Source organism: Bactrocera neohumeralis, chromosome 4 (assembly GCF_024586455.1).
Source record: "Bactrocera neohumeralis isolate Rockhampton chromosome 4, APGP_CSIRO_Bneo_wtdbg2-racon-allhic-juicebox.fasta_v2, whole genome shotgun sequence".
NCBI lineage: Eukaryota > Metazoa > Arthropoda > Insecta > Diptera > Tephritidae > Bactrocera > Bactrocera neohumeralis.
Window position 1 is genome coordinate 74,241,741 of NC_065921.1, and position 26,397 is coordinate 74,268,137.

At 38.0% G+C, this 26,397-nt stretch overlaps 1 protein-coding gene across 5 annotated transcripts in view; it reads left to right on the forward strand.

Annotated features, from left to right (window-relative positions):
* Nucleotides 1-20,643: 20,643 nt before the first annotated feature.
* Nucleotides 20,644-26,397, forward strand: part of LOC126756676 (homeotic protein female sterile) — a 154,516-nt gene continuing 148,762 nt past the window's right edge. For 2 of the 5 annotated variants that reach the window (XM_050469915.1, XM_050469916.1), the window contains exon 1: nucleotides 20,644-22,158. The gene's annotated coding sequence lies outside the window, so the exon portion shown is untranslated. The remainder of the gene's footprint in view (nucleotides 22,159-26,397) is intronic. The other 3 variants (XM_050469917.1, XM_050469919.1, XM_050469918.1) reach the window with 3 other exon arrangements.

Below are 26,397 nucleotides of genomic sequence, written 5' to 3' on the forward strand. Positions count from 1 at the left end.
ATCTGTGCTGGCTTGGTCATGTTGCGAGAATGGATCATGAAGCTCCATCCTTTACGAGGCTGGAAAAGGCGCAATGCCAGCAGGAGCGCCTGGAAGGCATCATTACTTTATATGTGAATACATATTTTGACATACATAATTCATAAATATCTATTAGGTTTAGGTGTCAGAATCAACCGTTCGCGAACAAAACTATTAGCCTTTATTGCAACATGTTGTGTTAGGATAAAAAAGTGCCGTCGCCTAGGCACTTGGCATCTTCAGGTTACATTATTTAATAGCAAATTCCGCTGAGTACTTTTGTATGGCCAATAACTTGTTTGATGTATGAAAATTGACAGAACTTTATATAAAATATTCGATGTTAGCTAAAGTGGGTTCAAGTGCTACACATATTTATTTAATTTATTTCCTCTAAAAGGCAAAGCAATATTTAAAAAAACAAATGCTCTCCATGAATGCGGGATCGGAATTCGCATGGTCAAACAAGTTCAGAAAGCCCTGTACTTTTTTTTGAAGATAATTCAGCTTTATCAAGCTTTGAAGTCGAGCAGGTAAGCTTTTCATACCCAAAATATTCACCAAACTCATACGAACGGCCTCGCAAGAGATTCGAGCTCTCTTGCCATCTCGTCTAACATTTGCCTGACAATTTTCCAGCACTATATCCTTCACTTTTTTAATATTTTCATCAGTTGAAGAGGTCGAAGGTTGTCCAGAACGTGGCAGCTCCTGTAAAAAAACTGGTTGAAAGATCGCGAACAGTCTTACCAACGTATTATAGCAAAATATTGTTCTTTGAAATCTCATTTACCTGGGAAATTTAATTACAATTTCCGGATGCTTTTCACACAATGTATAATTAGTCTGTCGGGGTCGATTTTGGATCGAGCTCTTGGACTGCAATGGGTGATGGTTTGACTAGAAGTACGATATTCACTGAGAAGGCGTCGGTGAAGGTATTGATCGCTTCATCGCAAATGGTGGTCTGTGTATGCCAGAAAGCCGTTGTCTTCATGGATACCCAGGTTGCTTGCTTGGGACAACAAGTGAAACCGTGAATTCACAAAACGGTATGATGCTGTGTCAACGCAATCCAATTGAATTTATGCAGAGTTTCGTGGCGACGAAAGATGAATCCATTAGTAAAGAACAGATGCTAAGGAACAGTCAAAAAAATGTTCATATATAGGTTTGATGTGCCAGTTGTACGATAGTTATATGATATAGTGGTTCGATAAATAATATGTTCAAAGATTGCAACGTCTTAAACAATAATCTATGCAAACTTTCATGTGGATATCTTATCAAATATATAAGATTTCCGTACAAGCACTTGGTTTTGACCGATCAGTTTATAAGACAGTTACACGTGGATCAATAAGTCCCGGGACTAAATAAGAAAAACACATTTTTTTGGCGAAACTCGACTTTATTCATTAACATAGTCTCCTTCAAGAGCAACACAATCAGTCCAGCGCTTCTCTAACATTTCAATACCTTTCTTATAGAACGACTTATCTTTGGCCTCGAAATATTTAAGCGTTCGTTTCGGCGGTGACTTCCTCGTTGGAGTAGAATTCTCTTTCCTTGGAGCATTTTTTTCAGGTCTGCAAACAGGTAATAGTCGCTGGGGGCCAGATCCGTTGAATATGGTGGGTGCGGAAGCAATTCGAAGCCGAATTCATGCAATTTCGCCATTGTAGCGAGCGACTTGTGACACGGCGCATTGATCCACCGTGAGCAAACGCGGCACCCACTTTGACAACAGCTTCTTCATAGACAAATGTTCATGCAAAATAGAGTACACACTGCCGTATGATATCTTTAAGGTGTCAGCTATTTCACGCAATTTCAATTTACGGTTTTCAAAAACGATTTGGTGGACTTTTTGGATGGTTTCCTGTGTGATTGCCTCATTTAGCGTTCAGCATCTTCAGTGTCTGTACGACCACGTTTAAAGTCGGCATACCACCGACAAATGGTTGTTTTTGATGGAGTAGATTTCCCGTAGCACCTTTCAAGCCATTGCTGAGCTTGCACTGTGTTGTTCTTCATCAAAAAGCAATGATAAATCAACACATGAAACTTTTTCGAATCCATTGTTTTGAGAATATCAAGACAAGCGTCACTTAAATTACTGGAACTCGTGAACCAAACATCAGAATGACATGAAATTTTGACAGGTATCTTTTGAAGGTTGGTACTTATGAAAAATCATACAGAACTTTTGTTGGCAACGCCATCTATGCGTCAGTCCCGGGACTTATTGATTCACGTGTTATAACCTATGGTATAGCGGTCCGAGAATTAAGTAGCTTCTTGGAGAAAACACGACGGGTGCATTCGTCACGATGTTCATTTATATACTTTATACGGTCTCCAATGTTTCCCTCTGGGTTTGACAAATAAACTTCATGACAAACACAATATCTCCTTTAGAATGTAAAAGGTGGACTTCACTCGACGAACTTTCACCGAAGAAAACTAAGACTGGGGTTTCGATCGAAAAGCTGAGGGCCACAGTTTAGACTATATCAACTACCTGGAACATACAGAGCTGTGGCCAGGTCCTTCTCCACCAGCTTGCTATGGTATTGAAATCTTATTAACAACAAGCACACACAAATTTAATATGTTTAATGTTTAGTCGCCAATTCATTACCTAAATGGTGCCATATAATGTTGGCGGATTCTAAGTTTAATCCTTAATTACCGTGTATTTCCTATTCAGTGCATTCAGCAAGCGAAAATTAACATGCGCCCAGCCGGTCCACAATTGTGTGGGCGTGTACGTGCTGGCAGCTAAATTCTACGTGACATAGCATCCATTCGAAACAATAATACAATAACGTATTCTCATTCATTAAATTCGTGTTAACAAGACACGCTGCGAGAGAGTACATGACATGAAGTTGTGTGTGTGCGTATGCGTGGGTGTGTGTTTGTGTGTGCGTAAATACAGCTAAAATGTCTTTCATTTGCATATTTTAACACCACAAACAAACATGCAGAGGAGTGCCTCATTAGCGTACCTTACGAGTTAAGCCATTCAGCTCAACCGTTATGCGGATAAGCAGCCACCATTTGCTTTTACATATGTATTTATGACGTATTTGCGCTATTGCCACGCAGCTTCCAGCTGCTCTTAGCTGGCCGCTTTGGCACTCGGCTTCAGTTCAATTATTATAGATTAATTTTCACGTTTGTGTGTGACGACAGCAACATTTATGACAGCTCAATGTTGCTTAATTCCGCTTACGAATTTCATACCTGCCTGCACTTGGAACGCATTCATTATAAGGTGCAGGCACCCGAATTGCACATTATCGAATATGGTGTGAGCATCTCTCTGTCACTGTGACATATTTGCTGATGACAGCTAGCAAATTGCAACATAAGCACCGACTAATTTGCAACAAATTGTGGCTTAATATATTCACAGGAACCACCAGCGGAACTTTTAACAACTGCACCGATGTATCGAAAATAGCAAATGGAGTGGAGGCTGGGATCTATTACGTGGAACAAGATCTCTGGTGACTCTTCAAGTTGCTGGAATATTAAAGTATACTCCAGTCAGTCTTTGTAGTCAGGAAAGCTGTAGCGTTAGCTTACAACGCAGGAATTGAAGTAAAGAATACCAATAAGTACTATATATACCGTTAGCTAAGCAGTTAGAGCAATAGTCTCACATTACATTGGCACAGAGAATGTCCTTAGAAGTAGGGAGATGGTAGATATAGTAGCTGTCGGAAAGCGGTTGCATATATATTGGGTTCCAGGTCTTAAGAGCATTCCGCGAGACAGATGAGATTGTCAAAAGTGCCAACCATTTGTCTACCGAACCAGAATCAGTTCAGGAAAACACAAGTGGGAAATCGTAAGTCGCCAAAAACGATACACAACGAAATTTTCGTAAGTGCTTACAGACGGATCAGAGTAAGCTGTAATGCTTTAAGGCATGCAGAATTGCCTAGATCATGTGAAATGGATCGGAAGAAAACACGCAAGCTTTCTACTCATACTATCTTGAAAGCACTGCTCTGTCCTAGTCACAATTCGAAACTTAAGTGCATCACAAGCGAGCCGTAACTATGACACATGTAGAAATTGAAGGAAGCTAAGCATGAGAGAGTCACTGAAGCAGCTCCTCCTGTTATAACCGGTCCGATCTAGAACTTGGCATAGATATCTAGGAGCTTCGCCGTTCAAGAAATTGGTTGAAAAAACAGAATTAGATATCAAGGTTTTAGTAAACTTCGCAAAGAGCGTTGATGTGCTACCGACGACAACTTTGGCTTTATTAATAATGAATCTTCAACTGACATAGATTAGTTCCCCAAATATGCAGACAGGCAGACAGACGAAAATGGCTAAATCGACCGCGCTCAACATGCTGATAACTCACATATTTTTTACTTTGTGGGGTGTTCGACGTCTCCTTCTGAATTTTAAGTGCATAACACTTCCTGTAAAACCTGCTATATCCTGTTCAGCGTATGATATGAAAATAAATGAGAGGATGAGGCTCTAGCTATGAGCTCTAGATGTTGACTTTTGAAAATGTAGTCAGTAAATTATGTTTGAAAGATTGGTAGATATAAAAATGCTTGTAAAATATGCTAAATAGAAAAAAAGAACTCTTGAACTTGTGGAACACCTTTGAAAGCTTCGAATGGTCACTGTTTTATATGTTGAACTTGTGGAACACCTTTGAAAGCTTCGAATGGTCACTGTTTTATATGTTGAACTTGCGGAACACTTTTAGAAATCTTGAATGTGGCATTGCTCGAGGTGGTTTGAGAAGCTAGAATGATCTACAAGGCATACAAATACCACGAACGAAAATGGAAGACCACAAAAGTATTACTAATTTCATCACATATTTAAATTTTTAGATAGTCGTGCGCATGTGAGCAAACGTAAAAGATCAAAAGCCGCTTTGCTTCAACACTTCCTTCCTGAATACAACTAAAAGTGTATATGTATGTTTTTGGAATGTTGATGGAATGAATATATCGTATACGAGGTTGGTTCAATAAGTATTTAGCCTTACCGGCCGATGGCGTTAGCCGAAATGAACTAGTAGTTTTGCATTGATCGCGTTTAGAAGAAGTTGAGTATGCAGACGCAGAAAAATAGTAAAGCTACAATATTGGTTAGTGATTTGATCATTGAAGGGGAATCAAAAAACGCAGTGAAATCAAAGAGTGTGTGTAGTTCCACTCCATCGATTGAGACCGCCAAAAACTGGTCGATTTGTAATGAGCCGCACACACGGTGCCTCAAAAGCGGCTGTCACGTAGGGCAAAGTGGAAAGATCTCATACTTTCAGATGGTCGTTTCAAGGTACGTGTCATAGTTTAGACAGATAGGGTCTTGAAACATCATTTGAGACATTTCCTGCAAGAAATATTGGGCTGCAGAAAGATGTTTTCGCGATTGTTGCCGCGTTCCAGAGAACAAGTATGGTATTTGGTTGGTATTTTCGTAGGTGGTTTCGTGATCATCAATGTAACATGGATTGACACTAGAGTCCAATGTACAGTCAAATCAGCTAACATCTTTCCGCCCACCTATTCTGTAAAAAGCAAGTACTCTTCGTTCGGCGGAAAAGCGGTTAGCGACCGTTATCGTGAACTTACAACACTTCGTCTCAGTCTTTTACTTGCAGTAGACCAAAACGGACAAGTTGTTGTTGTAGCCGCAGAGATCTGTCAAGTTGACAGCCCTTGGCTGGATAAAAATCGCGGTCCGTCCAGGTTACCTAGACCCCACAGAGTGGGAATGGACCAAAGCGGTCACAATGCACTACTATACCAAAATATTGGTTCGTATTGCACAAAACCCGGCACCATTTGTCGAAAAGAAAAGTGCTCTTGCACCAATGCACCAAATCGGCTTACACCTTCGCCGTCTCCACTGTCAAACTGCTTGAAGTAAAGTATGAAATTCAATTATAATCATCGCTCTTTCTGTTTCCAATATTGACATTCTCTGGTAAGAAAATTGAATTGAATGAGCAGGCTCACTGAAGGTCTCCACTTTGAAGAATCATTAGATCAAGTGTTTCAGACTAAAAAAATTCAAAAAAATTTTTTGGTAGTTCAAGTACTTATTCGCCCTCACTTGTAGAATTTAGTCACATGCATTCATGTGTACGCGCATATAAACTAATTCCAAGGCTGCCATGGCGTATAAGTAACGCATATTTAATTTCTGAGATTTCATGTGAACGCGGCTAAAAATAGCACACAAAAGTATATTTTATTAGCTTCTAAATATTTTTGACAACGCAGGCTAAATATAGATAACTGTCAAAATATATGCAAACATATATACCGTTATACGAACAAGCATAAGCGCCGGTAGACTGGTAAGCTAGAAATATATTGATGAGCAGCAAGGAAAAGGAAAGGCGTCGGACAGGCAGGAGAGTGTAGCTTGAAGAGCTGCGTGTGTAGAATTATGTATGTATGTTTGCGTATGTACATACATATGTATTTATGTATTTAACGTACATTACAGACATGTGTGTATGTTTGGCATATTGTGCGTGCCAAAGGCAACAAAAGTCGAGTTGAGTCGAGTCAAGTCGAGCAAAGGCTATGAAAATGATACAAAATTCTGCGTATGTGTGCGTGCGCTGTGTGACATCAAATCAGGTCACATGTAAACGCACAAAAATTACACACAACAGCAAAAAAAACAAAAAAAAACAGAGAAAATTACAAATCGTGTGTCATTTGAAAAATCGTAAGCCAAATGTAAAGAGATCGTATCAACACACACGCATCAGCGTATATACATACCTAACTGTAAACATTACCATGCAGAGAAAGCCATATTTCAAAGCTAAAATAATATTTTAAACCAATTTTGTCAAATTCCTAAGCAATGACTTTCCTACAAGGCAACTACTGAGTCATTTGGTGCGTGGCTTTGTTGCTGCTTCTGATGCTTGCGCTGCTATTGAGTGCTCAACTGTAGAAAATGTAACTGTGCATACATCTATATATACTTACATATATACATATATACATTCATATCATACATACATACAGAACGCTGCCAATTTGTGTGTTATTTATAGCTAGTTCGATTTTAAGGTCAAGTTGGTAAGTTATATTTTACCCTTTCTCTGTTGAGCTGCTTCCCAGAAAATTGTCAAATCAAACGCAAGGCTCTCGCTTTCGCCTGAATTTCGTTACCAAAAGATAGCCATCAAGCGGCATTGTACATGTAGCGACCCTAAATAAACGTAGCTATTTTAGAAAATTGCAGCAAGATGGGACGCTGCCGATTGTATGGGTACAAGCGCCTTTGTTTCGGCAAAATCGAAAGTAACTAAAGTAAAAAATGCTTGACAAAATTGAAATGTGTGTCTCGTTGCTCATGGCTCGTCTTTCAATTTTTATTTGTTTCAAAGAAAGTGAGAGAAGAAGAAGAAACAAGAGTTTTGGTTAAAGTGATAATGCAATATTTAACCGAAAGTTTAACTAAAAGTAGGCAATACTCCGAAAAACTAACAGATACTTAAATTAGTATATCAAATAAGAAGATTCCGATATTCTTCAATCAACGAAAAAAAAAGAACAACCGTTAACTTCGTTGCACAAATAAAAGCAGTGTTGAACTTGTGGAACACTTTTAGAAACTTTGAATGGCGACTATTTCATACGATAAAGGAAGGAATGCTATAATAGGCCGATCTAAACCATTTGTCTGGAGATTGCCAAATTTCGTGACGAAACCTAATTGATTAAAAAACTGTTCTTTTCAAACACGTTAGTTTGATCGGTCAGTTCGTATGGCAGCTTTATGCTATAGTTGTCCGATTTGATCAATTTCTTCGAAGATTGTAGCGAAGCATAGAATAATAAACCATGCGAAATTTTTCGAAAGTATATCGTCAAAGAGAAAACTTTTTCATCTAAGAACTTGTTTCTGATCGTTCAGTTTTTGTGACAGCTATAACCTATAGTGTTCCGATATTGGTGGTTTCGATCTTTGAGTAACTTCTTGGGGAGAAGAGAACGTGCGCAAAATTTCAGATTGATATCTCAAAAACTGAGGACTACTTCGCGTATATACAGACAGGTAGACATGGCTAAGTCGACTCAGCTTATCTCGCTGATCACTTATAACGGGAAATCCAAATAAAGGTACTTTTTTCACTAGCCTTTTTTGATAGATTAAGCTTGAGTCCTGTCAAGTCGTCAACTTATGGTCAACATAATCGGCCTACTAAGAGTAATATTTGCAATAAAATTATCCATCTTGAGACACAGCATTTATTATTGGATAATATTTTCCAAATAGATGTCCATGTCCAGTCGACGTGGAGAGTAGATTCGGCGCCGGTCGCAGCAACTTGGACTGACGTTTGGAACGACTTGGATTTTTCGTCGAAATGAAGTTAAGCTTAGTGAGAGAGTTAAGCTTAGTAAAAGAGGTGTTGTTTCTTCAGCGGACTTGCCTTGGTGCTGAGTTCAGAGAAGAAGACTAGTGAAGCAGGTTGTCAGAAGAGGAATCGAAAAATGATAGGGGCGGATATTGTAAATAGTATTTCTGGTTCAGTCAGGGTACAGGGTGGTGACTCGCTAAAAGCTTCAGGAGCTTGGTGCAAAGGCTCTTATATGGTATATTCGTCTTGGGTTGGTTATTAGTGATGAAAGTGGGCCAATGTTAGCATCAGGCAAAAACGGTTGTGGTCAGTCCGAGCAAACTGTGGTCAGTTTTGGCCCTTTCTGACCGTGTTTGCTATGATTTTGACCAGATTTGCAGGAAATCATCTATTATGAGTTATGCCCATATGACCAAACTCTTATTTCGGGAATGTACTGTCAACAATTAGATCATATGAAGCAAGTAATCGCTCAGAAGCGACCAGTTTTGTTCAATAAGAGAGAAATTGTTTTCCATTAGGACAATGCCAAGCTACTTGTACATACATCGATAGTGACTCGCCAGAGTCGTCTGAAGCGTGGTAATGTGGTTTTTATATATCCATCTTATAGTGCGGACCTATCACTAAGTGGTTACTACTGCGTATGATTCTGCAGATGACAAAATCGCTTCAAGAGGAGCTTGTGAAATACGACTGTCCCAAACGTTTGCAAGTAGGTACGAGGGTTTCTACGAGAATACATCGATAGCGACTCGCCAGAGGCTCCTGTTGCTTGATACCGTGGTTCCTATGTATTTATCTTATAGTCCGGATCTGTCACCAAGTAATTACTACTGTGTGTGAAGTGTCATATTCAAGAGGAGCTTGCGAAAATCGACTGTATCGAAATGTTTGCCAGTAGGTTTGAGGGTATATATGAGAACGGATTTTTTAAGCAAAAATGTCAAGCAAATTGCAGTGAGCCGGCGACGATGGTGTTCGAGCCATGATTGACGGCCAGAAAGACCGTCGGCCAGCTTTGACCAAGAGGAGAGGAATGATTTACAACAACAGTACTTCGCCACAAGCTCCGTGAGCTTGGTACAGAGGTTCCTTTGCATCCAAGTTTGTGAAAATCGGTTGTCCGAATTGTTTGCCAGTAGGTACGAGTGTTATGAGTCTATGAGAATGGCTTTTTGAAATATCATTTAGGAAGTCGTCAATCGAAAACAGTGGCAGTCGAATTGCAGTAAGCCGGCAACGAAGGTAGTCGAATTTTTATTGAGGACCAGGAAGACCGTCTGAAGGAAACAATCGTCCAAAAGCGCCCAGGCTTGGTAGTCAACATATCGATATTGGCTCACCACAAGCTCGATACAGAAGCTCATTTGCTCCCAACTTATTGTACGGATCTGTCACCAAGTGATTGCTAGATATTCCAGACTATAGCTCATAGTTTTACAAGTGAAAAATTTGCCTAAAAAAAAGCTTGTGCAAGTCGATTGTTCTAGTGTGTTGCCAAAAGGGATGAATATGTCTAAGGGTAGTGTTATGAAACTACATTCAATATCACTAGCATTTGTAGAACAAAACGCTGCATGTTTCACCTCAATTTGTTGTTGTTAAACTAATTACATCGCTCAACTTTTATTTTGAGTTTGACAGGCGTACGCAAAGGGAACAAGCTTTCGTGTTGGAATTATTTCGGATGCTCAACACTTCAGCAACAGCAACCTCATTATTATTTTGCTACCAGCACCAAAAACAAAAATAATAATAAAACAAACAAATAATAAAGACCAGAGCTGAAGCTGACCAAATAATTTGCAGACCAATAAAGATGGTAGACCAAAATTATTTAGGGTAAAAATACACAAAAATTATTTCAAACCCACAACAGAACAACAACAAAACCAATGATATTAAAAGTAAATGTAAATCGATGAAGGCGCAGAGGAATGGTGTGGCAGAAAGGCAGAGAGAAAATGAAGAAAAAAAGAAAAACAAAGATGAAGCCAGTGAAAGTACGCAGAACACGCAAATGTGCAAAGCAAAAATGGAACGAAGTAGAGATAGAACAACAACAAATTGCGAAATTAGTGAAAAGTGCAAAAGGACAAAATTCCTTTGACACCGCAAGCGCCGCGCTGAGAGGATGAGACGGCCAACACAATTGTGACGCATGGTGTGGAAAGAAAGAATATTGGGAGAGTAAAGGAAAATATGTGTATAAAACTAGAAAAATATGGCAATAAATGCTGGCAGTGAAAACAATTACGACAACGACAATGAATGGACCACGCACACACACACACACACACACACACACACATCCACTCATCATATGTACGCGAACGAATTTGGTCTGGTAAAAAATGGCTGGCCAAACGAGAGTACAGAGTACATAAACGAAAAGTAATAGAAAAGCGCGACGCGGAAAGTGAAGAGGCGGTTGAAGACAGGCGGTTGAAGGCAGGCAGTCGTTGAGCGTTTGAAGCTGCTACAAACTGCTGGTCAGATGAGTCGCGCACAAGGCGTATAAGCATGCTGCGGAAGATGATGATGACAGTGATGACGACTCAAGGACGAGTGGGCAACGCGAAAAGCGACAGCAACAATAGGGAAAGTTGGGCAAAAAGAGTGGTGGGGTTTAAGTAAAGATAGTAGATTAAAATAGCAAGCAGGACACTTTAGGAAGCGCCAAAGTAGCAGGGAAATCACGCGCTGTAGCCAGCTGAAACGGCAGTTAATGCCTAGGCTTGAGTGACTGCAGAAGCGACTCGAAGGGTATTAAAAAGCATTGACAAAGTGAGAAGTGTTTGCGTGTATGTGTGTGTGTGTGAGTGTGAAAAGATACACCAAAGCGTGGCAACGGATAAAAGCCACTAAGTATACAGTGGCAATCCTATTTGTTGAAGGACGAAATCTCAACAAATCGCGTCATCAAGCAACACTCCATGAAGACAACTTTTTCGCGCCTGCCTGTCTAACACCGTATGACGGAAGACAGACTACAGTGTGGCTCTGCACAAACAACCGCATACATACATACATACATACATGCAGTTATATACGTCATCATCAAGGCAGCAGCCGAGCGCGGTAGTTGGTGGAGAGCGGTTGTGCGTAACATGAATGAAAAATAGTGCGGGCGCTATGACAAGCGCGTAAGACCTAGGACACTGCGTGAGCAGAGGAGTTGGTAATGTAAAAGGTAAATAGTGGTTGAGCCGCCCTCAATATCCATGACAACTAAGCTGCTACAAAAATAAATTGAATTTGCATAAAAGCAACAATGTCAAGCCAATCATATTGCACATGTTTGTTGTAAAACTACATGTGTATATGCATATATTTGATTTGAAATATATATGTGCACGTGTGTGGAGTGTGTACTGAGCCGTGCTCTCATTTTTCATATCAACATAAATATTTACTTAATTCCAGCAAACAAAATGATGGTTCTACCATTATACATAGTGTTGATGGCATGCAAGGCAGCAGCACATATTAAAAATCAGAGGAATATGAAATGAATTGTGAATAGTTGCTTTACTGTGCAGAATATGCCAAAAAATGATATGTAGCAACATTCGCCTTTACCGAGGCCGTAACACCCTGTATAAATAAAAAAAATTTACACACGAAAACTTGATTTAGTTCTGTCAGTTTGTATGGTAGCTCTATGCTCTAGTGGATATTGCCGCTCACGACAAATCCCGTTTGATAGAAAAGACAATTTCTAACTGATATCTCAAAATCTGTGAAACTAGTCCACGTATATACAGACGGAGATGCCAAAATCGACTCAGATCGTTACCCAGATCATTTAAAGGGTAATCAATTTCAAGGTTTCCTACTTTTTTAAAAGAAAACAAGTAAGGAAGGCTAAGTTCGGGTGTCACCGAACATTTTATACTCTCGCATGATAAAGTGATAATCGAGATTTCATTATCCGTCAATTACATATTTTTTTATTTTGCTGTAAAATTAATTAGATTAGTATTTGTGTAAATTAATTAGTATTTTCATTTTCCTAATGTATATATTATTCATAGAAGGCATCAAATGGAATTCAAAATAGCGTTATATTGGAAGAAGGCGTGGCTGTGAACCGATTTCCCCCATATTTCGTACATGCCATCAGGGTGTTAAGAAAATATTATATACCGAATTTCATTGAAATCGGTAGAGTAGTTCCTGAGATATGGTTTTTGGTCCATAAGTGGGCGAGGCCACGCCCATTTTCAATTTTTGAAAAAGGCCTGCGTGCAGCTTCTTTCTGCCATTTCTTCCGTAAAATTTAGTGTTTCTGACGTTTTTTGTTAGTCGGTTAACGCACTTTTAGTGTTTTTCAACATAACCTTTGTATGGGAGGTGGGCGTGGTTATTATTCGATTTCTTCCATTTTTGAACTGTATATGGAAATGCCTGAAGGAAACGACTCCATAGAGTTTGGTTGACATAGCTATAGTAGTTTCCGAGATATATACAAAAAACTTAGTAGGGGGCGGGGCCACGCCCACTTTTCCAAAAAAATTACGTACAAATATGCCCCTCCCTAATGCGATCCTTTGCGCCAAATTTCATTTTAATATCTTTATTTATGGCTTAGTTATGACACTTTATAGGTTTCCGGTTTTCGCCATTTTGTGGGCGTGGTAGTTGGCCGATTTTGCCCATCTTCGAACTTAAGCTTCTTATGGAGCCAAGAAATACGTGTACCTAGTTTCTTCATGATATCTCAAGTTTTACTCAAGTTACAGCTTGCACGGACGGACGGACAGACGGACGGACGGACAGACAGACATCCGGATTTCAACTCTACTCGTCACCCTGATCACTTTGGTATATATAACCCTATATCTGACTCTTTTAGTTTTAGGACTTACAAACAACCGTTATGTGAACAAAACTATATTACTCTCCTTAGCAACTTTGTTGCGAGAGTATAAAAATACAGAAACATCAAGTTTGTTATTATCAACATTCTCTGGTAAGCGACGCCGCTTGGAGAGGTCGAGCGACTTCGGATCTTACACAAGCTGTATTTTCTGTACTTTCAAAAGATTCCGACGTAAAATGCAACTAGTCGTTCCATACGATAGTCCGAGTTGTTGCCAATGGCGCCGATTGGACTCTCCACCTTCTTTGTGTATACTTTCAGCTATGGCGGCTAGAAGTGAAGTCCACTCGCGACGAAAAAAGACCAAAGCCATGACAACATCTGATGAGTCCGCGTTACGAGTTTTCGAGAGAAAGGTTCTGCGGAAGATTTATGGTGCTTTGCGCATTGGCAATGGCGAATACCGCAGTCAAGATATACGGCTGCATTGCATAGTTCAACGAATTAAGAGACAGCGGCTACTCTGGCAAGGTCATATAGTACGAAGGAATGAAAACACTCGAACTCTGAGAGTATTCGACGCAGTACCCGTCAGTTCAAGCAGAGGAAGACCTCCACTCAGTTGAAAAAAAGAGGTAAAGAAGGACCTTGCTACACGTGGAATCTCTAATAGGCGCCAAAGAGAGAAAAGGAAGAACGGCTGGTGATCTATTGTAAACTTGGCTATAACTAATAAAAAAGAAGAAGAAAATATATGCAAGAAGTCTTTAGTTTATCACAAATCTAAGACTGCTAACATCAATTTCAGCCACTTAGCCTGGTTTGTAGGATATATGATTAAAAGTAGTAGCTTCAACCTTCGTTTAGACAATGTATGAGCATGTTTGTAGATGTTTCCACCTCACTTTACTTCATGCAACTTCGGTAGTCTGCCTCCTCCAAATTTTTGCGTTCACTGTATGAGTACCAATAGAACAGTCTAGTTGGGAGTCTTATCACTGCGACGAGATGAATCTTACTAAGAGCAAGTAATTCAATGGAACCATTACGCTCCACTCTCCAGCAAAACTATCATCCTGTCGTACAATTACTGATTACTTACCAATACTTACTGAGCTCACACGAGCTCCACAGTTCCAGAGAACAAATACATATTTAATAAAGTCTGTATGCGCGAACAATTCGATTTCTTAATATTTCATATTACAAAACTGTGCCGCCGCAGAAGCAGCGGCTGCTGTCTTCCTAACATCTTGCGTGCTCAACTCAATCACCGTTCCGATTTCCATAATAAAAGTGTATAATCTCAGAAAATCACAATCGCATAAGTTTGCACAATGCGCATAACGGTACATGCATGCGTGTCAAAGTAGATATGAAATACTTACGGTATATGATAATGTAACGGTATATGTTATGCGATATTATGCCAGTGCAGCTGCAATCAGGCCAAAAATACACACTTGTCTGCCGCTTGTTGTGTAAAATTTTGTCATATGCTTCATTGGATTAGCCTGTGGTAAGACCTACATATGTGCACGAGCACAAACACACATACATATATGCAGAAAAAATATTAAAATTGTTGTGTGTGTGAGGCGTGGAGCGCAGTGTATGCCTGGTGATCAAGCTGTGTCTATACAACGGCTTGTATGTGTGCGTGCACTTGACACATTTCAGCGCTAAAGGCGGAAGTGAATACATAAGTGAATGTTAAACAGATATGTATATGTGGTTGTGGTTGTGTTTGTGTGTAAAGCGTTGTATATTTGTTTATGTGTGTAAGTATGTGAGTAGCAAAGAGTTTGTGGCTTTGCTGGCATGTTTTAAAGTCTTTACTGAAAAATCTCCAACTCTGTTTGTGTGTGTAAGTCTCTACTTATACTAGTGTTTGTAGCACAGCGCAGTAGCGGTTGTTTTCAAGCGGCTTGCCAACGTCTAAATTGAGGCGACAGTGATGAGCACATGTCTATGCGATAGAGCGGAGCACTAGAAGCTGAAAAGCAAAGCAGTTGATATGCAAATAATAACAGGACATATGCGCCAGATTCGTTGTAAGAAGAGAAATATATATATTTACATAAGAAAAAATACAAAGATTGCAGCTTACATGAACTGAACTGAAAAAACCCGCGAAAAACCGAATCTTCAACTTGGTTTTGAATGATCAGTTTGTATGGCAGCTATATGCTATAGTGGTCTGATTTGAGCAATATGTTCGTATATTGTAGTTTTGCTTTAAATAATAATCCATGCCAAATTTCGTGAAAATATCTTGTCAAATAAAAAAGTTTTCCATACAAACACTTGTTTTTGAACGATCATTTTGTATGACAGCTATATGCTATAGTGTTCGGTTCTAAACAATTTCATCGAAGGTTATACCCTTGCTTTTGGAGATAATTCGTGTTAAGTTTGGTGAAGATATCTAGCCAAATAAAAAAGTTTTCCATACAAAAACTTGTTTTTGAACGTTCAATTTGTATGGCAGCTATATGCTAATGTGAACGGTTTCGAACAATTTCTTCTGGCATTATGCCGTTTCTTTTAAGAGTTATTTTTCTCAAATTTCGTGAAGATATGTTATCAAATAAAAAAGTTTTCCATACAAAAACTTGTTTTTGAACCATCAGTTTGTATGACAGCTGTAAGCTATAGTGTTCGGTTCTTAACAATTTCTTCAGATAATATACCATTGCTTTCAAAAATAACCTGCGCCAAATCTCATGAAGATATGTTATCAAATAAAAAAGTTTTCCATACAAAAACTTGTTTTTGAACAATCAGTTTGTATAGCAGCTGTAAGCTATAGTGTTCAGTTCTGAACAATTTCTTCAGATAATGTACCATTGCTTTCGAAAATAACTTGTGCCAAATCTCATGAAGATATGTTATCAAATAAAAAAGTTTTCCATACAAAAACTTATTTTTGAACGATCAGTTTGTATGACAGCTTTTTGTTCTAGTTGTCCGATATCACCAGCTCAGGCAAAGCAGCAAGCTCTTGGGAATAAAATTAAGTACGTGAAATTTTAGACCAATATCGCTAAAATAGAGGGACTACTTCGCTCATTTTCTGTCAGCTAAAGGGACATGACTTAAGCGACTCACATCGGAGCCACGGCGAAAGTATCCAAAAATCCAGTTGTGTTGCCAACAACATGATACCGGGTCACTTCAACCACTTCGAAAGTAACGGTAATAACCAGAGCTTACAGCAAAGACTACACAAGCTGTTGGAGAGCTATAGCGTAAGCATTTGAGCAGCCGAGCAGCTGAGCAAGCGGCAAAACGGCAAGTGTCTGCAAAACATTTCATTTCATCTCGTTTGCCAATTTGTTCGCTTTCAGCATTTATGTTTATTTTGTTCTGCCTTTCGACGCGTTCCCTATCTCGTATATCCTGACTGCCGTTCTGCGCTCTCGTGCCACTCACTGGCCAAGCTGATGTGCGCTCACCAACAATAGCTGCCTGTTTGCCAGCCAGTCTGCCTGTCTGTGTGTGTGCACCAAGCAGCTCGCTGTTCGCCGTCACTCATACTCGCCGCTTGCCTCGGTGCTTACGTCACAGATACGCGTAGGCGTCATACTAGTGGCGCACCCACTGCACCGACAAAAACAACAACACAAACGATACTATAAACGAGCCACATTATAAGCCAACGAAAGCCGAGTTGTGTGCTAACATCAGTCGACTAGGCTCAACGAGTATTATTACTCGGTAGGGAGATTAGAAAATGTGTGAGTAGAGCAACATGTTGTTGTTGTTGTGGCATTGCAAGAAACTTCCCCTACATGGCGAATGTTCAATGAACAGCAGCTTATTGCCAGCTTGGCCGGGAGCAAAGTCTCCACAGTGAAGTCAGTTTGTAGCAACGTATGAGTTGCGGGCACATCACAGAGTTGGCGCATGCGCTTCAAATGCGACTACTCTTTTTGATACTAAGCAGTAAATTGTAAAATGTTTCGTTGCTCGTTAGCTTCCTGTCGTCAATTGTACTCATTTACTCGCCGTATACGCGCTCTCTGCTGCTCGGCTGCTTTTGTGTACTTGTTGTTATCAGCGCTTGTTTTGTCACGGGTCGAAAGGAATTTCGCTTGCGGTAGGCTGTCTGCGGACGGCGAGTGAATGAAGGCAATTTTACTATGCAATTTTTGTTTACCAACAACCAAACAGCGCTTCTCACCCGTTTTCGGCAGTTTTCACCATTCATGCGACAGCGCTTATTCAGCCTCAAACGAAAAAATAGTGGGTAACACCCGTACACCAGCACACCGTTATGTTGTTGCATTTTTTCATCGATTTCTGTGTTTTGTTGTTTTTGTCGTTATTTGCTTTGCTCACTGTCATCCTTTTCGTATCAGCTGTTGGCCTTTGGCTTTGGAGACTTTCATACACTTGTGACGATTGGTGGAGCAAGTAATATTTGCGTTAAGCCGGCATTTGTCGAACAGTTTGTGACAGGGTTGTATGTATGTCGTTTGAGTTGAAGTTGTTTATGTCAAATAATGAGATTAAAAAAATATATATTCTTTATTTATAGATATTTTTTTAGATTAATTATAATTTTTTTTGATTGACCACCACCACCGCTAAGTCAGAAGACTACGACCAACGATCGATTTACCGTGGATCCGAAAACGCGAATATCTTCATCTTTTTTATTGGCGTAGACACTGTCGTTCTTCCTCTTCGCTTTTAGGCGCCAGTTGGAGATTCCAAGTGTCCGGTCCTTCTCCATCTGTTCTTCCCAACGGAGTGGAGGTCCTCCTCTTCCTCTGTTTCCCCCTGCGGTTATTGGGTCGAATACTTTCAGAGCTGGAGTGCTTTCATCTATTCGGTTGATATGACCTAGCCAGCGTAGTCGTTGCCTCTTAATCCGGTGAACTATGTCAATGTCATCGTATATCTTATACAGCTCATCGTTCCATCAAACGCGATGTTCGCCACAAAATCGAAGTTAACTTCAAAATCTAACGAATAGCTTAGAAATCTTCAACTAATATTCGAAAATAAGTGAAAATTCAAGGCTTTAACCGACTTTGTCAGGGTCCGAGGTTTCAATTCCTTTCAATCAGTAGTTCAAGATCCTTAGCTTCTCGACGACGAGCTTTGGAATCCATGGGATGTGCTAAGTAAACGGAAATCTCTCAGATCATTCTCTCTTCTTATCCGCAAGGGTTCACCGTGTTCATATTCACGAACTGGATTAAGGATTATAGACTGGACCTTAACATTACAGATGGTAACATTAAAGTTCTGACTGTTAATAATACTGACCTTTTAGTTATCATAACTGTACGCGATAATTTCAAAGTACAAAGCCGCTACAAAATCCTCAAGTGGCTAGCAGAAGGCTCAAGTGGAATAGACAAAGAATAGTTGTTGGAAACATACGGCGCAATCGGCCGGCTGGTCTTGAACTACGCCGCAGTGATATGGTCGCTGGATATAGGGAAACGCAGACGAAGAAGCTTTAAACGTGCAGAACACTGCACTTTGGACTATAACAGGATGTCACTCGATCACTCCGGCCGAATACTTACACCCGAGATCCGATACATCCGATTAAGAAACATAACGAACTTCTCATCAAGCATGGTTTTCACTGAAACCCTACCTACAGTCGTCTGCTTGAAGCGGAGCCGCCTCGTAAGAACATGAAGGGGTCTTTCCATGTCTAGTAAGCCGACTACACTTTGGGCGCAACTCACTTCAGACACGCACAGATCGCTATTCACAGTGGATCTACTAACAACTTCACCGACACCCTCTCAGTGAATGGCGAACTTGGAGTCAAACCACCACCCATTTCAGACGAAGAGATCGAGCGATCGGAGGAATCTCGTATAAACCTTATGCAATTTCGTTCTGGATAGGTAGGAGTTTAACCTGCTAACGTATCGATTCCGACATTTAAATGGAACGAGTCTCCGCATGACTCTAACTACCACTTTGCAAGAACAACAAACTCCACTCATCTAATATATCCTTTAACCTAAGGTCCGACCCCGTCGAAACAGCACGTTTTCTGAATCTACTTTTAGACAAGCAAGCTGCACTTTACCACCCAAGCGGGGATTAGCTAACCGCAAAACATTGTCAGCTTAAAGCTTTAACATTTACCCATATTTCTGTCAATTAATGGATTCCATCCCTCAAGAATTCCGCCGGCTTGGCGACCAAGAATGAATGAAGCCAATTTTTAATAAATCGATCTGATGAGTACCTTATTCCAGTAAGAACGTTCTCCATCGACTGAAACAAATGACAGTTAGAAGATGCAAGGTCTGGACTATGAAGCGTGTGGGTCAGAATTCCCAGCTGCTATTTTTCAAATAGCTTTTAAGCGTTTTTGTAGCGTTCAACAGCAGTTCTGACACGAAAAGTCGTCTTTTAACGTCCAAGTGATATGGCACCTGATTTTCTAGTCTTAATTGTATCCGGTTGTTTTTAAACATTGTGAATTGCCCTGAGTGACACTCAAAGATTTTGCGATCTTTTCTTGTGTTTGACAACAATGTTTATTGAATAATGCTTCCAGTTCTTCATAGTCAAACTTTTCTAGCCACAGAGGACTTATCGTCTCCCAAGCCAAATTCACCACCTAAAGATCTTGCAGTGTCAGAATATGCCAAGGTGCTAGGAATATTTTGGAAGACGGTTGCAAATTTGTAGGATCATCTATACATTACTCATATGAGAGAAAAACCAGTTCTCTTCTACACATTTCTTACTTTGCCGACAGTTAAAATCTAGACTTTGCTTTCACACGGTTTTTATCTAAGATTGAGCTACCTTTACTGACGCTCTTTCTCATATGTTTGTCGAAATAAATAACTTCGTTTGCGCTCTGAAAATTGTAAACGCCTTTGTGTCCAACGCAGACAAGCAGACGCTTCTTTTGAGAGTTACAAACTCATTTTGGCGCACAGCATCGATATGAGGTGTGATAAAATCCAAATAAATCGGAGAACTTATAGCTTCATATGAGCGGACTCTCTGTGACTCACTGTTTACTGAGCGCTCGTTTACACCCACAACGTTGGCGCTTAAAGTATGCGCGCGGATGACGGAGCTCGGCTCCTTTGGTGGTGATGGGGGTAACAAGCTCGTACAGGAAGAAACTACCTACTCACGTACTGACAACCAAACAATGGTGCTGTTGTTGTTGTCACTTTGAGTTGATGTTGTTGTGTGCTACTGTGGTTATTGCCTTCCATACGCACTTGTTATGCCTTTCAACCGGCACACGAAGCAACACGAAAGTGAGCATACGACCAAACCAGCTGAATGACTGATGACGGCTATGCCGACGAAGTGCTGCGCCGAAGCTAAAGCTCTGCGACTGCGGCAGGTGGGCGGAAGGTGACATGCACACGAGACCAAAGGCAAAAAGGAAACTCTACACAAGCATTCTACAAAACTGCAAATCGAACGAAAACATGTGGAGAGACGACGGACGACAGCGTCACAGCGTTGTGAAAGCCGGGCAACCGGGAGGGCGAAAGCGATTACTTTCAAAACAAGTGGTTGACGTAGGGTTCTGTGAGCGGCTACGGAGCGCTCAGCGCACAAACGTGAACGAACCGTTCGAGTGTGGCATACGCGAGTTGTAGCGGACGGCGAAACAAATTAAGTACGCAACGGTGCGACGACAGTGCAAAAGAGAGTTGATGCCAACAAACAACAACAACCGACAGTGCAACAACAAGAGTTTGCCTTACTGACGACACTGGCGACCGTACCAAAGCAGCAGCAGCAGCAACAGTAGCTGCAGAAATTCAGTCCGACCAAGTAGGGACGCCAAAGTCTGTGGAACACGACGATAAAGAAACACACGAAACATAACAACAGAGTTGGCAACAACAACGCGGCGCACAATAGCTGTAAGTCTCCGAAACGGACCGTAGGCGCTTAAAGCGCGCAACACCGTTGACAAACCCAACCAACAATTGCGACGCGCGGCAGCAAGAGCAATTGTTGTGTGAAACGGAACAAAAACGCGACAGCAGCGAATAGCTTTCGGCACAACCAACACTACACACTATATGTGGCACGAGAAAAATAACGACTACAACGACTCCGACGACGAGCACCAAACGAATCGAATGTAGAGAGGCGCAGCACAGCGCAAAGAAGGCAAGAAGGCAAAGCGGATGTCGGACGCCGCTAATACACAAACAGCCAGCCAACGGGCCAACCTTAGCGCAGGCAACGGCTCAGCCAAACGTTTAGTAGACAAACAGGCGATTCCTGCTAAGAACACATGACAAGTCCTCGCTTGTCGCTGCTAACGTTAAGAAGGACAACATTTCACTACTCAGCCTTTACACAAAAGTGCAGTGAGATTTTTCCAGCTGAAAATTTTAAGTGAAAAACTAAAGTACAACTTCGCGGCAGGTGCACAACAAAAACTTAAACATAACGGCACAACGAAAGTGCAAAGTGCTGCTTTTAAGGTTTTGTGTGTAAGTGTGAAAAATTATAATTTTTATTGAAAAATTTTTTTGTGAATGAATTTGGCAAACTTGGCTGTGACTGCTCACAGTGACGAAATAAGCAGTGCGTATAAGCCATTGAGAGCGAATTGGCCGAAAAGCAAAAACCAAAAAAAAATAATTTTAGTAAATCAAATTAAATATTGTGATTAAAATTGTTTTTAAGTTTTGTGCTTGCGTTATGCTTTGAAAATTCAAAAATTTAACGTGAATTTTGAGAAAAAAAATTTGTTTGATGCTCGTCATGCAATAACAAATATGCAGCGTTTCGCATAACAGTTACTGCTATTGTGATATATAAAAGTGTTTGTGCAGCGGTGAAGGCAGTCAGTACGCGATTGAAAGTGCAAGCGCAAGGAAACGGCAAACTTAATGCCCGAAACAAAAACAAGCGCAACTTAAGGAGAAAAATGCATAAAGTATTAAGTTCAAAAGAAAATAAGTTAAAATAAAAAATAAATAGTACTAAAAATTAAATAATTAGTAAATACTACAAAAATTAAAATAAACAAATAATTAACAATTAATACGCGAAATTATATTAAAAATGTAATTAAATATCAAACAAAAAAATTAAATTTATAGAAAACATTAAGTAATAATTAAAAAAAATAGTAAATAAAATATTAAGTAATAATTAAAACAAAAATAATAAATAAAATTAAAAAATATGCCAAACAAAAAAAAAAATCAACTTTGAAATTAATATTAATAAATAAATAAAAATTAAATAAATAAGAAACATTTTTTACTGCATTAGAAAAATAAATATATAACAATTAAAAAGTGAAATAATAATTAAATAAATAAAAGCGTTATAAAAAATAGTAATGAAATACCAAAGATAGTTAAATAAATAAAAAATATTAAATAAAATATTCATTTAAAATAAAACATATATTAAAAAACAGAAATAAGCTAATAAAAAATTTAAAATGGTAATTAAATAAAAAAATAATAACACTAAATAAAAAAATTAAATAAATAAAAAATATAATATAACATAAAAAAAAAAAATTATTAAAAACAGAAAAAATAAAAAAAAACAATAATACATAAAAAAACAAAAAAAATTATTAATAAAAAAAATTAGTAATTAAATAAAAAAATAATAATACTAAATAAAAAAAAACGAAAAAATTAAAAAATAACTTAAGTAAATACAAAATTTTTAAATAGTAAACAATTTAAAAATTATAAATAAAAAATAAAAAAAATAATAAATAAAAAAAAATAAAAATAAATGAAAAACAAAAAAATTTATTAATAAAAAAAATTGGTAATTAAATAAAAAAATTATAATACTAAATAAAAAAACAAAAAAATTAAAAAAATAATATAAGTAAATAAAAAAATTTTAAATAGTAAATAATTTAAAAATTATAAGTAAAAAATAAAAAAAACAATAATAAATAAAAGAATATAAATAAATAAAATAACAAAAAAATGTTATAAATAAAAAAATTAGTAGTTAAATAAAAAAATAATAATACTAAATAAAAAAAAATAAAAAATAATTTAATTAAATAAAAAATTTTTAAATAGTAAATAATTTAAAAATTATAAGTAAAAAATGAAAAAAACAATATTAAATAAAAAATAAAAAAAAAAACAGTAATAAATATTAAAACAAAAAAAATGAATTAATAAAAAAAATATTTAGTGCATAGAAAAATAATATTACTGCAATTTTTGTGCGAAAGCGCGCTGCCAAGTGTATTGCGCTTGGAAAACTTGCTAAGAGTAAACATAACAATAAATGTGAAAGTTTTCGAAATAAGCCGCAAACACAGACAAAAGAATTGCTTGGCAGTTAATGGCAAATTATGTGAATTTAGTGGTGAAATGTGTTTAAAAATATATGAAAATAAAACAAAATAATAATAAACTTGCGGATTACTGGCTACTAGCACTACGACAGTGATGTGTATTGAAATAATTGCGAAAATGTTGATATAAAAATCGAAATTCGCCACAACACAGTTCGCAGCAAAAGCAAAATTCATCGTGATAAGCAATAATTTAGTTTATAGTAATAATAATGTGTATAGATGTATATACTATATATAGTGTAGAACTCAATAAATCTGATGGAAAAATTTGCAACTCATTAGCTGAGCGATATGTGGAGTATTTGAGGTGCCCTCTTACAGACTTGAGTTAATTTTCCATTAAGTACAGCTATTTTTGCCACCTTAGTAAATAGTGGGCGTTTGACCTCTACAAACCTTGACTAGAACACCAAATATTTTACGTATTACGAAATTTGTATTATCATTTTCGGTTTTAGTAACTCAAAATGAGCAAGAAACAGCCTCTAACATCACAGTCGCAAAATTCGCAAAATGTTTCGCAACTAGTGTAGTTAGCGCTAGAAAATTTAAAGTTCCGGACACTCAGAATTTTGTAGTATAACTGTTTAGTTGAATATTATTAAATACATGTCAATTTTATGCCAAGTTCTTAGCAAAAAAATACTTAAATACCCAATGAGGTTCAAAAGAGCAATAGGTCTCATATTTCAATAATTCAAGCAATTACTTAATACTCGATTCTAAACATCAAACGTAAGGAAAAAATGTTTGAAAATAATTGCAGAATGTACATTTTTCTGAAACAGTATAAAGCAATTTTATTTCAAAGCAAATTTTCTGTTTTCCAAGTAGCAAAAAACTTTCCTTCTAAGCACTTTGATCATAAAGTTTGTATGATAATTGCAGCATGAAGCCTTACTCGATTTGAGCAATTTCTTCGGCGTGAACACTGTTGTTTTGGACAGTAACCCATGCCAAATTTCATGAAGATAGCTCATAAAATGAAAAGGTTTTCCATACAAGCACTTCAATTCGATCAATCAGTTTGATTGGTAGCTAGATGCTATACTGCGTCGATATCGGCCGTTGCCTAACATGAGCAGCGCCTTTATTTCAAAAACTGCGGCGGTACAAGTTTGTATATGTACCGACGGACGAACAGACAAACTTATACAGCTAACTCGACACAGCTCGTTACGCTGTTCATGCTTTAAAGAGTCTCTGGCATTTCCTTTTGCATGCTACAAGCATGGTGGCAAGCTTAATATACCCTGTTCAGGGCACAATGCGGATAAGCATAATTAAGTCCACTGCTTAAATTATTTTGATTTGCGACAACTGTTGATCTGATTTTTTTTTGTGCACAGACATCTTCGATTCGCTACTTTTTGGCTCGACTTTAATGGAAAATTTCTCACTTGTAAAATATAGGGATACAAGATAACAATCTTCTACTTCTTAAGCATTTGCTTAACCCAGTCGCTTACTTTTATACCAGTTGCTTGTTCTGTTCGTCATGCTACAGGCTTAGAGGCTAGAATATTATTTAGATATTATTAGAGAAAACGTTTATATTCAATATTGGTATAAAAGTTGTACCAAGGCAATACAACTTAATAGCTCATATTGGCACAATAGACCTAAGGTCGTGGTGCAATACTTTTATATCTAGCTCACTTCTTGTAAAAACTAAGTTTTACATAGTTTTTATTCAAAACTAAACTAATACTAAGATATTTAATATTTAATATGAAATTAAGCCATAATCGTCTAGAATTTCCAAATAGCAAAAAAAAATTAATTTTGTTCCAGAAGTGAACTCTATAGTTATAGTCTATTGCTTTTATACCAGTTGTTTGTGCTATTCGCTCCCTTAGAATCCTCAAATAACTAAAAACTTTGAGTTAGACATAGTCCATTGTTTTGATACGAGATTTTTGTTTCTAATATTTCCAAATAAATAAAAAAAAATCAAGTTAGCTCTGCAATGTCAGTAATATCTACTTAAGTACTGAAGAGTTTTTCGTCATATAAAAGATCTTAAAATTTTTCGTGAACTCCCTGATTTATCTTATTAAGGGCTTTTTTATGATTTGTTATGGTTTTTAAGTTCCTCGAAACTACGGCTTTTAATTTTCGTGTGCAATATTACAACTTCAAGGCAAACTTTAAAGTGGTTATCAATAAATTAAGCTTTATTTTCAAAGTCCAGGGTTTCAATTATGTCGCTTATTATATATTTTTCTAAATAACTTATCAACTCAGAAAACTTGTGGGGGGTTCAAGAGGCTTTGTCAACACTAGAGTTTCAATTTTAAGGTTTTTCTGGCATCGCAAAAGAAATGCAGTCCTACCTATCCAAGTGTGTCCATTTCTCGGTGCTTACGGATGAACTTAGTCTAAAGTAACTTAAACAAATATAACTTAATCTAAACTTGCAACAAAAATTTTTATTATATATTTTGAAGTTTGAGAAATGACTCATGACCATGAGTCAGGGTTAATGTAAAATATCAGAACAAATATTTTATAATATTTAAATATATTTGCTATAAATAAACCTAACATACCGCGAAGCCTGCTCGCAGTCGGAAAGCTTAGGTTTTTTTGGGTTTGAGTGGTGTGTACTCTAAACATTTGGTTTTAGTTTTCTTCATGCTTGCTTAGTCAATGCACTCAGATCAAATTTGACCAGGACTGGTTCAGTTAAACTGAATCGATAAATATTTTTTTTATAGCTTAGGAAAACGTTTCTTATGTTTGGTAATGATTTCCATATCTTAATTATTTTTACTTTTTTTTTGGTTTAGTGCAAAGGGCTTTCATTTGCTTTGCTGTGAACTG